General features: G+C 41.5%; 1 long non-coding RNA gene across 3 annotated transcripts in view; it reads left to right on the forward strand.

Moving 5' to 3' along the window:
• The window catches only part of LOC116960009, a 105,268-nt gene extending 93,618 nt beyond the window's left edge, over positions 1-11,650 (forward strand). For 2 of the 3 annotated variants that reach the window (XR_004406135.2, XR_004406136.2), the window contains 2 exons: positions 2,460-2,542; positions 8,217-11,650. This is a non-coding gene — a long non-coding RNA (uncharacterized LOC116960009). The remainder of the gene's footprint in view (positions 1-2,459; positions 2,543-8,216) is intronic. The other variant, XR_004406137.2, reaches the window with a different exon arrangement.
• The last annotated feature ends 212 nt before the right edge of the window (positions 11,651-11,862 follow it).

Genomic DNA, 11,862 nt, shown 5'->3' on the forward strand with positions numbered 1-11,862 from the left:
TCTTAGCCCTTTTTTAAAGGATATGAATAAGGCAGTTGAAATATACCACAGAAATTCTCTGTATCAGGTTGAATGATCATTTTTTAAAATTAGTATCTCTCCTTCCATTGGCTGCTCCACTGCAGACTGCTCACCAATTTCTGTCCAAGAAGTGCCACTGGTTTTGATCTAGAGGCTTACACCCTGCAATCTCTGTTTTTCTGGGGTTATAGGACATACAAGAGCTGGTCTCTCAGGACTGGCCAAGACAGCTCCAGAGAGCCTCCCCACAGCCTCACCCATCATGCACGCTGCAGAGAGACTTCTCTAGCATGCTGCATCCTAGAAGAAAATACTTGTGTGTGTGTGTGTGTATTATGAATTAGTTAAAGTTGGCACATAAATTGCTTTTGGAACATTAGCATGTGATTATCATTGCTTTTTAAAATTTTAAAGCTTTCTCTATTTCTTTCTTTTTTTTTTTTTTTTTTTTTTTTTTTTTAAACCTGGATGTGTTTAACAGGCAAGTCAACTTTGAAACTGCACTTAGCAACGTTATCTTTTTGTTGTTTGGAAATAACTGTGCCTCCATCCTGAATAGATGTAAAACTGCGTTTTCTTTTATGTTTTCCCTGCCTCCACTGCTCTTTAAACAAACTGTGGCCAAATGACTGCTAGTGCAGTGTTTCATAACAAAGTAGAGCCTTTCACACGGTGTTGGCTATTTCTAGGGCAGCACATGTGTGAAAGCACTCCTTTTCTTTTATTTCTGTTGGAATCAGATTGAGCCCGTTACCAAGTGACTTGATAGCTCCAGTACCAGGAATACGGGTAGCCATAAAAAATAACACAGATTTGGGTTGATCAAGTTTAAGGCAGGTACTAAGAAGTTGATTAATTCTCAGCCCAATCCTTCCTTTTTTACCCATTTTTTAAAGGTTCACTGGTTTCCATCTGAGACAAATAACTGGCAGACCTTGTTTAGAAAGACAAATGATCCAAACAACAAACTACAGATGTGTTGCATTTAATCATTCCTTGCTAAGGCAAAGTTCTGCATTATTTCTATAAGGAATATAAAAAGAAACAGAAAGTTTGTTTAATGGATGTTGTGATGATATATTGAACAAAGACAAATTTATGGCTTGATAACTTCAGCTAGTGGCTTTAGAGTGCAGAGAATCATGCAAAAGAAGGGGAAAGGGAGATGTGGCAAGAAGCTGAGGTTATAGAGTTCAAGTCTAAATACCCTTAAATATTGGAAGGGTCTATTGCCGTGTTATTTCTGTACCTTGATTTAAGAGCCTCAGTCTGACCATGAGATAGAAGTTCATTAATAAGAACTCTGAGACTCAGACCCAACCTTAAAACTGGTTTGTTTATGGTTGATGGCTCCAGCTTTAATTTGTTGAAACAAAGACTATTGGCTGAGGCCTTTTATCTCTTTTTTCCTTCTCCTTCTCCTTCTCCTTCTCCTTCTCCTTCTCCTTCTCCTTCTCCTTCTCCTTCTCCTTCTCCTTCTCCTTCTCCTTCTCCTTCTCCTTCTCCTTCTCCTTCTCCTTCTCCTTCTTCTCCTTGATGTAACAAATTTTTAACCGGACCAGCACACATTGTGTTGTCATTTGCATGCTTTGCGAAATATTCCCACATGCATTTACCTCACCACTTCCTCGAGTACATGGAGCCACAAGGAGAAAAACAAGCTTCAGCATCTGCTAGGTTACAATTTTTCTTTCTCCTATTTTCTTGTTAATGGGTTAGCTGATTCCTTAATATGTTTTAAAACTCTCAAGGATCCAGCTGTTGAAATGGATGTTAGCTTAATCAAAAAACAAATAAACAGCAAAGATGTGTGGGAAAGGAACCAACTGTACTCACTGTGAACACAGCAGTGTGCAGGATGGGCATCTTTTTCCTCTAGTTACTCTTGTGATTCAAAGTTTTTTTACCCATGAACCAGAGAGTAACATTTGATCTCAGTTTGACTTCTGAAATAGGTCACTGTCTGGTTGCAGAGCAGAGATACGCAGAGATGATGCATCTGCTTGAAGATCAGCTTCTTGTGGCTAAGAGGGAGCAGATAGGAAAGCATAAATCAAAATAAATATCTTTGTCCCTACTGTGGCTGAAATGGGCTCCTGTGGTATCCAGGGACAGCAGAGGATTTGGAAAGAAAAGTTGCATTGTGATAGTATTTTTTCCTTTGTGGGTTACTCAGAACCTCGCATGGGAAGATGAGGAATGGCTCTGAGCACAGACTAATTGGGATGAATCAGTGTTTCTAATTCCACATAAAACAGCCTCTGTGAGAACTGGAGAGGTTAGTGTCAAAACAGGGAGCTGGTGTCAGAAACATTGCTGGTCCTTTGAAGGGGAATGAGAGTAAATAATGCACACAGACATGCTCTGAATTCTCATTACAAGCAAAAGCACAAAGAACAACATTAAATTGATTTAATCTCCCATTTTTCATGTTTTAGAAACCAGAATACCTTGAGGGATGAAGGTGAAGAATGCAGCATGGAAGAAGTGAAGTCTCTTAACTTCTGACTCCATTAATGAGGTAATGGGTTGACTTAAAAATTTGCAAACTGTGAGATGCCAAGCTCAGCACCAGTGTTTGTAGAAGTAAAACAGATGAGTTAAAAAAAAAATAAAAACAAATGAGTAAATGTCAGTATTTTCCTTCCCTAAGAAGACATACTTGTATTTAAACAAATTGGACATATACAAGTCCACAGGGCCTGATGGGTTGCTCTCGCAAGAACTAGGCATTGTCATTGTGAGGTGACTCTTGATTATCTTTGAAAAGTTGTGGCAATCAGTGGAGGTTCCTGAGGACTGGAAGAAAGCATATGTCACCTCTATCTTCAGGAAGGGCAAGAAAGACTATCCGGGGAACTACAAGCCAGCCAACCTTACCTTGATCCATGGGAAGGTGACAGAGCAACTAATCCTGGAAATAATTTGCAAACATACTAAGGACAAGAAGATGACTAGGAATAGTCAATACAGATTTGCAAAGGGGAAGTCATGCTTGACCAACCTCATAACCTTTTGTGATGAGATGACCAGATTGGTAGATAAGGGAAGATCAGTGGATATTGTTTATCTTGACTTCAGCAAAGCATTTGACACTGTCTCCCATAACAGCCTCATAGACAAACTGATAAAGTATGGTTTAAATAGGTGGACGGTGAGATAAACTGAAAACTGGCTAGCCTGCCAGGATCAAATGGTTGTCATAAGTGACATGAAGTCCAGTGGAGGCCAGTCACTAGTGGTGTACCCCAGGAACTGCTACTGGGGCTAATACTGTTTGAAAATCCTGTGAATGACCTGGATGAGGGGGCATAGTGGTGTCACCCTCAACATGTTTGCAGGCAATGCAGAACTGGTGGTAGTGGTTGATAGACCAGATTGTTGTGCTGCCATTCAGAGGAACCTCAACAGGCTGGAGAACTGGGCAGGGAGGAATCTCATGAAGTTCAACAGAGGGAGATGCAAAGTCCTGCCCTGGGGAGGAATAACCCCATGCACCAGTACACTCTGGGGACTGACTGGCTGGAGAACAGCTCTGTGGAAAAGGAGCTGAGGGTGGTGGTAGTGGACAAGTTGACCAGGAGCCAGCAATGTGCCCTTGTTGCAAAGAAGGCCCACAGCATCCTGGGCTGCCTTAGGCAGACCACTGGCAGTATGTTGAAGGAGGTGACCTTTCCCCTCTACTCAGCTCTGGTGAGACACAACTTGTGTTCTGGGTCCAGGTCTGCACTTCCCAATATGAGAGACATGGACATACTGGAGCAAGTCCAGTAAAAGGCCATGAATATAGTTAACAGACTGGAGCGTCTTTCATACGAGGAAAGGCTGAGAGAGCTGAGACTGGTCAGCCTGGAGAAGAGAAGGCTTGGGGGATCTTATCCATGTGTATAAAATCCTGATGGGAGGGGATGAAGAAGAGAGAGCCAAACTCTTTTCAGTGATGCCCTGTGACAGGACAAGAGGCAATGGACAGAAAATTAAATACAAGAAATTCCACTTAAGCATAAGAAAACACTTTTTTTTTGCTGTAACCATGACAGAACACTGAAATAAGTTGCCAGAAAGTTTGTGAAATCTATATCCTTGGAGATATTCAAAACCCAACTGGACATGGTCCTGGGAAACCTGCTGTAATTCACCCTGCTTTAAATGAAAGGTTTAGACTAGGTGATCTCCAGAGTTGACTTCCAACCTCAACTCTTCAGTAATTCTGTATATTGTCTTATATTGTAGGATTTTAAGAGGACCATGATATACTACAAGAGTTTTGTTTTTCATTGACCAGTGAAAAAATTCCAAATAAGTTTGAGGGAAAAATGATGGCAAAGGAGAGTTGAAGAAGTGACGAAAGTATCACTTGTCTACGGAAATGATTGCAGTTCCTCTTTGTGATACATTTGGTAATACTCAGGGGTGATGTACTATAAAAATGCTGATAATTTGATTTCTTTCTTATATTTTTATTGGAAATAATAAACTATCATAGATCCTGTTTTACTTTCAGTAGCAAATATTCCCATCAAGATTCAATGGATCAAACACAGAACTGAACATACGATACCCAACAAAGTCCATATTGCAGATATTATTACACTCCAGATTATAATTTTCCCCTTAGCATTGACAAGTAATAGGAATTGTTTGAATTCTCATAAGGGAGAGGTTTAAACATACTTCAAGTGTCTTGTTTCTTCTTAACTACTCTTAAAAAAAAACCCTAGAAAATTTGAAACAGAGCAAATGTAAGGAAAATGACTGCAAACCAGCACTGTGGGATTTTTTCTGTCAGTGTAAACTAAATCAAACTCACAGAAAAAGAGAAAAGTTATTCAGTAATTGCCCTTGCAGTAGACCCAGCCTCAGCTTCTGTAATCAGACTGATATTTTATACCTCTCCTACCATGGGAAACAATACTAAAAAAACATTGAACTGCAGTGTGGTCTGTTTGTTTTTTTAGCACAACAATTTCAGATCTTTAGTAGATGTCCACCTGCTCCATTTTTGAGGTGCTTGTAGTCCTCTGCTCCTCCATCACCTCACTAGCTGCTGCCTCAGGAGAGGCAGGATGGCTGCCCACCCCATCTCTGCACTTTCTGGCTCTTGCCAGTCAGAAAATCCACCATGGTGCAAACCAGGTAGCTCTGTGCTGCCAGGAAGGTGCACACTGGTGGGTCTCAGGAGAATGGGAGCATGTTGGCCTGGGCCCATGCCTCTGTAAACAGTTAGCTGAGGACATACAGCCTTCTCCGTGTCTTGGGAAAAGCTGGGTAGCTTTTGACTACAGTGAGCTGACAGGGGGAATATCTGCGGGACAAGGTGCTTAGGGAGAAATACAAAGTGAGGTAAAATAAGCGTAATGATGCACTGATACTTTTGTACTTGTGTGAACACTTTCCTGGCCTTCTGAAGTCAAGAACAGCTGGAAATCTCCTGCAGCACCATAAGGGTTTAGAAGAACTTGGACTTCAGTTGCCTGATGGTGGTCAGTCAGTCAGTCCCTCACACATCTGTGGTGCTCTCAGCCACGAGACAGCTGTAGCATTTTAATTGCAAAACTGTGGTAGGGAAGATGTCTCACCACCCCAGGTGCTCTGTGGCCTCACTCCCATTCCTGCAGATTAATGGGACTTCTCTCAGTCCTACCTAGAAAAAACATGGATTTTTTTTCTAGTTCCTGCTGCATCAGTGAGTGGCCGGGAACATGAAAAGGTCATTTTAATAATTGGAAAAAGCAGTAGTCCATGCTGGATGTCTCTCAGAAGTCTCTACTGGAAGGTAACTAGCCAGGACCCTCTGGCAGATGGGGGGACCAAGAGTGACCAAGGAGCTAGTGTGTGACAGGAAAGTCCCCTGACGTACAGATAGGTGAGGAGATGCTGGTTTGATTGCTCCATGTCATGCTGGAGGAAGAAGTACCTGAGACGCAGAAAGAGGCCACGAGGCAGACCATGGGTGTACAGTGAGCCTGCAGCTGTGCAAACAACATCAACCTGTGTTCACTGGCTTTCATGAGCACAGTCTGCATAGATACACAAAACCTTTGATTCAAGGCTTTGGGCCAGCCAGGATGTGATATGGTTGGTTGCATTTGGTCAGGGCCCTATTCAGAGCTGGTGTAAGCAGAGGTGATCCATGGGCTTAGACAAGCCAATTTGCACAGTCTGAAGAACTAAACCCTGCTAAATAAAAATTGAATCAGTTCTCATGAAGTTTTTGTGTAGCTTTTTCTGGCTTATGTATGTGTGTTCACCTGCATGACAGAGCAGCCACCATGTAGGCTGCCATCTGCCTGGCTCTGCACTGGTGCAAGTCCAGAATAATTTTGGTAACTTCAGCTGAGTTGCTCAGGAGAGACACATGCAGTTGGGCCTGGAATCTGTTCCACTTAATTAAATAAATAAAGGTTAAATATCCTGGAAGATCCATTTTCCAGTGTGCTTAACCTTGTCTTTGCTGGTGACCTCCTTATTTATTTATTTACTTATTTTCAAACTGAGCTTTTCATGGCCATTGACATAAATTTTCCAGCTTTTCTAATACGGAACATCTGTGGTCCCTACGCCTTGTCCTCTATAGGTCATGGGAAAGCTTTATCTTACTAATAAGCTCCATTCCTCTATATATTCAAGCCCAATTGACGGGGCCAAGTGTGTTTATAAATAAATATTGTCTTGTAATGACCATTTCCATATGTCCCAGAGGAAAAGAGATTTAGTCCTTTTGAGCTGGCCAGCTGCCTCCTTTGTAACAGTGAGAACACTATTACCCTGTCTGGTTAATATTTGATTTATGTGGAAATAAACTCCCCAAGGTGACAGGCCAGCAATACTGAAGAATGCAATGCTCCCAGCTACCCTTAATAGTCAGGGAAGTTTGTTCATCCATCCACGATTTTTCTCTTCATCGAACAAAATGATGGGTGTGTTTATTGAATATCTCTATTTGTCCCTTACTATCTCTGTCTGCCTCAGCCAAAACAGGGATGAAAGTATGAGGAAGGCAATTGAGTTTCATTTGAATGCTGTCCCATATCTTTCAGTAAGAGAAATGACTATTGATGTAGGACATTGCTAAGTTATGGAACAATACATTTGCTGGGAAATTCAGAGAATGGATTGCAAAAATATCTGGTGAATGACTGGCCCTTCTTACTGATGAGTGCAAAAAGAAATACGCTGCAATATGCCTTCTCTTCTGATTGAAGCATGATCTAATAGTTCCTTATCACTGAAGGATGACATACTGTCTCAGTGGCTTATTTCTTAATACTGTTCTATCAGAAAGAATACGTTGTATTTCTTAAATGAGTCTTGATCTGCTCTACATCCTCTTCCATCCAGACAGCAGCGCAGCAGAGGTGAGGATCCATCTTTTAAAGGTTTTCCAAAGAAATCCCTTGCAGTTTTTAGAAGATCATAATGCAGGACAAATGTAGCATATCTGTTAATCTTCACTGCTGAAATTGCTCCTTCAGCTACATACAGACATGCATTTGTGTAGATATATACACAAAGAGTAAAAAATGTTTATTCTAATTTTCCATTCTCCCAAAGCTTTATAGTGTGTGGAAAGGAATCAATGTCTGTAAATTTCTATGGTTTGGTTTCTTGTGAAGCCAGTCTGATAAACAGCCTCCAGTCTTGATCACTAACAAGAATTGATTCCTATGGCTATAATTTCATCTTATCTTACAGTCTGTCAGAAATAGTTTCAGTTGGCTGCTTCATCTGGTGTGATAAACATATTTCCAGCAAGATTTGTCACGAATCCAATGAAAGATGCCATTAAGAGAAAGGCAAATGTAAAGTATTGCTGTCTCAACTTCTGTGATTCCTTAATTTCAGCTGGAAACAAAAGTATGAAATGTTTCACAGTCGTGTTTTACCATGACATTAAAATCTGGGTTAAGTCTTTAGGTTAAACAAAAAGAAGTCTACCATCTTCAGTCAAATTTCAGGCCACAAATATTTAAGAATGAATACCATTCTGGGAGTGGTCAGACATTTCTATCCCAGAGAGAAATAAACCCCCAAACCCACTTATCCTAGAAACCTCAGCAGTGTAAGAGGCAAGACATGGAATTTAAACCTTACCTCCTCTGTCTTCTCACAGCCTATTTTATGTAGCTTTTCAATAGTATGTTGTTTTTAATATTTCTTGGAATTCAATTACATCTCCAATTTTCTTTTGCTAGGCTGATCACCAGAGAAGACTGCCAGTGCTGGGTTACTGTGTGGCACCATGGTCACGTTGCTTCCCGAAGAAGGGTGAACTCCAGACCAGGAGCTCCATGCTGACACTGAGTTGCTCATGTGGGGACAAGAAGCGGGAGAGGACAGGGCTGATGATAGTCAGAGGAAAGAGGGGGGGTGTGCATGTGTATGTGGGGGGTCACCAAAACTTAGGACTAGACTGAGGAAAGAAAAGTAATTTTCCAGGGCTTCGTTGTCTTATACAGAGAAAACAAAGAATGGTCTTTCTCCTTAGCATGTTGGGGTTTAGCACTCAGTAAAGAAATGTTATATCAAAATAGAGCATCTATTTTGGGTGTCTAGGTGTTTCTCCATTTTTGTGACAAATCCAATTTTGGCTGATGCATGAAGGACTAGACAGAGCCTCCCTTTCCTGTACTCTGGGACATGTTCTAGGGGACAATTCAACAGTAAACCAACTCTTGTGAATTAAGTTATTACAACTTTATCATGTTTCCCAATTCCTTTCATATAATATAATAATGTATGTTAAAGGAGATGTCTGCACTGCAGTCTTGTTTTGATATTGATGAGATCTTGCATTGCAATCCTGGCTCTTCTTTTTTAAATGGCAAAGAAAAAGCCATATCACCGGGAAAATAATATAAAATACTGTTTGTAGATATTTAATTTCAGGTTTATGAACTAGATAAAAACCAAACCAAAACAATCACCCCCCCAAAAAAAGCTCAACTGATCTATTACTACTGGGATCTGTTCAATGTTTTGCTATGTAAACTGCATGCTGCATGATGGCCTTGCTTTCTGCCGGTGGGAAAATCTCCTGAGAAGAAATGTGTCTCTCGCTTCCTCTGGGAATGCTCAGTACCCTGGAGATGCTTCTTGCTTGACATTTTGTTTCTCAAGTGATTACTTGGGCCTTTGCTCAGATGAGAGAAGTAATTTTTCTTTCCCTGACTTCAAGTAGTACATGTAATTATGTAATTGTAAAGCTCTTTCCTTTATGCTTAAGGCTAAACTGTCTTGTGACAGTGGATATACAGGGGTTTGTCCTCTCAGTGCTTTGCTGAGCAAGACTGAGCTGGGCTGGGCTACTTTGACTATATTTTGGTGGCAGGCAGCATGGCGAGCTCAGGAAATCCCAATTCAGTACTGGGCCACTGTCCAACCCTGCTTTCATGTTTTCGCACAGGAAATTTGGGGTCCAGAGCCAACAGATTTGATTGCAAACCAGGGCAGCACCCATGGCATAAGGGGTCAGTGATGAGTTGTGGCTGCTGTAACTGTGGTGTATTTATTATGTCGTTGAATCAGAAGCAAACTCAGTTTTGTTTATAAAATGAAAACACGTATTTGTTCTATCTTCTGGAAGTACAGCATCGTTAGTGTGAATAATGCTTATGAAATACATTGGAATTGCATCTGGTAAACCTGAAGTCCTCCACAGAAGATCACATTCTGCTAGTTAGGAGTTAGGATTTGAAAGATTCAGATTATGTTCAGATTATGTCAGAACTAACTACAAATTTTAGCTAACCTGAACCTTAACTTTCTACCTGATACGAGCTGCTTGCAGTCGCAGCATTTGGAAGGCACTTTGCAGACACACAGGAAGGACAGATCTAATAAATGCACATAGGTGATGCAAACAGTGTACCTAAATTCATTTTCATTGTACAATTTTTATATCTGTTATTTCAAATAGCACCGATCTGCCCTGCAGTGTCTGGAGTTCTGTCTCTATCAAAAAGGAGACAATTCTTTCAAAAACAGTACTAAACCATGAGGTATAAACTAGGGGAAAACAAGTCTTTTTCACTTACTTATTTACTGATGTAATTTTTTTCATTATTAATTGAAGTCCTGTTGCTACATAATCTTCCTTTTTTTACCAGAAACCTATGAAACAAAAGTACACTGCTGCCATACGGAAAGGGCAACTAGAACCTTACAGCTGTTTTCTTTTCCAGGATAGGTTGCATTGAAATGTCTAAACAAAGATGCTTGTGTTTGTATGTAACTTTAGGGTTAAGTAACTCTCTGGGGCTGGAAGACACACACCCACGCTGCCTGGGAAGGGCTGCTTCAGGATTAGGAAAACTCCCCTGCTAGGCAGATTTATGCTCTGAAGATCCTGCCACTTTTCACTTTGAATGCTCTTCCTGCCTGGACTCTGGACTCTTAAGCATGTATTTAACTTCAGAGAAGGGACTTAAGGCAAGTGTACAGAGATTCCTGAACTGTTTAGGATTTCAGAGGTGCTCAAGTGTTTCCTTCTATCTCAGTGGGTACAGCATTCTCAGTGTTTTAATGATGTTCACATTTATTCTTAATAGCAGCTGATACTCTACAGTTCACATTTTAATAGGTATCGATGCCTTATCATGTCCTACCCAGTACAGCAACTGGAATCTAATACTTGCAGATCTCCCTTTCAGAAGTCTTTGCTCTGAAATAAACCAAACTCACATTTACTTTACCAATAAAGAATAGTACATTTGGTAAGAAATTATTTTAAAACTGTGAACAGCTGGCATTTACTTCTGCTTTCCTTAGAAACCAGCCATCACTCAACTTCTTCACTGCATTCCCACATTAGCCTGGTTCCCTGGAGGAGCCGTCTTCTCCCTTGGATGATGTGTTCCTTCAAGTCTACTGCAGTAGTTTGGTCCCCGCTACCCCGGACTCCTTCGTGCCCTGTCATTGTCTCTTTACAATACCTCATGTGGGCTGAGGATGGCTTGTCCTGCCATTATTGGTTTTCCTCTTTCTTTCGCCCAGCAGCCCTTTTGTTGAGCTGACTCACCACAGTGGCACAGCTGACACCATAGGAACTGTTTCAGTGTTCGTTATCCACTGTTTATTACAGAGAATCCAGGTTGTTAATAGTCAGTCAGGGGGCACAAGGAACTATTCTGGTTCAAGACCCTTACGTGCAATGATCAATTGTTTAGCAAGAGGAAAAGCAAAAGCCGTGGAAGGGAATCAGAAATCTGGTTTGTCTTTCACAGTCCTCTGAACTGTGCTCTGGCAGCTCCCAGCGAGCCTTCCCTGGGGGGACATTAGGCACATGTGCTTTTGAGAGCAAGAAGATCCGGGGCTGATCCTTGCTGTTGCTGTGAAGTTCGCATGGCCGCGGCATGCGACCCAGCTGGAAGTGAGTCCCTGCCTGATGCGAACGGGGAGGCACGTAGCTGTGTGGTCGCTACCGCTTTTCATGACTGAAAGCGCGTGTCCTGCGTGGTGTGTGCAGCTCTCTGTACGGCATGATCCGCGCTGGGAGCGCTCGTGGAGCTCCCAGAGGCCATGAGTGGGTACCAAGGGGAAGTGTTAGCCTTTAAAAACTCAGATCGCTGAATGAAAACATTTGGTAAGCCTGCCGTGTCTTTGCTAATAAATATTTCACCCCTTGGAAGGTACATGTGTAGCCTCTTTTGTGTGCATGTCATGACTGATGTTGTTGGGCAGATGGATCCACATGTATGGCAATTTTACTGAGTTGAACTGCCACAGCCTCTTGATTTCACGTGCCAAATTACTATGGGCAAGTTTTTCAAAGGGAAGTCTGAAATCTGTTTCTACTAAAACAACCCTTCCTTTTTCACAGAAGGGTTCAGGAACAAAACA

This window comes from Tyto alba, unplaced genomic scaffold (assembly GCF_018691265.1).
Source record: "Tyto alba isolate M040663 unplaced genomic scaffold, T.alba_DEE_v4.0 Super-Scaffold_21, whole genome shotgun sequence".
In the NCBI taxonomy this organism is placed as follows: domain Eukaryota; kingdom Metazoa; phylum Chordata; class Aves; order Strigiformes; family Tytonidae; genus Tyto; species Tyto alba.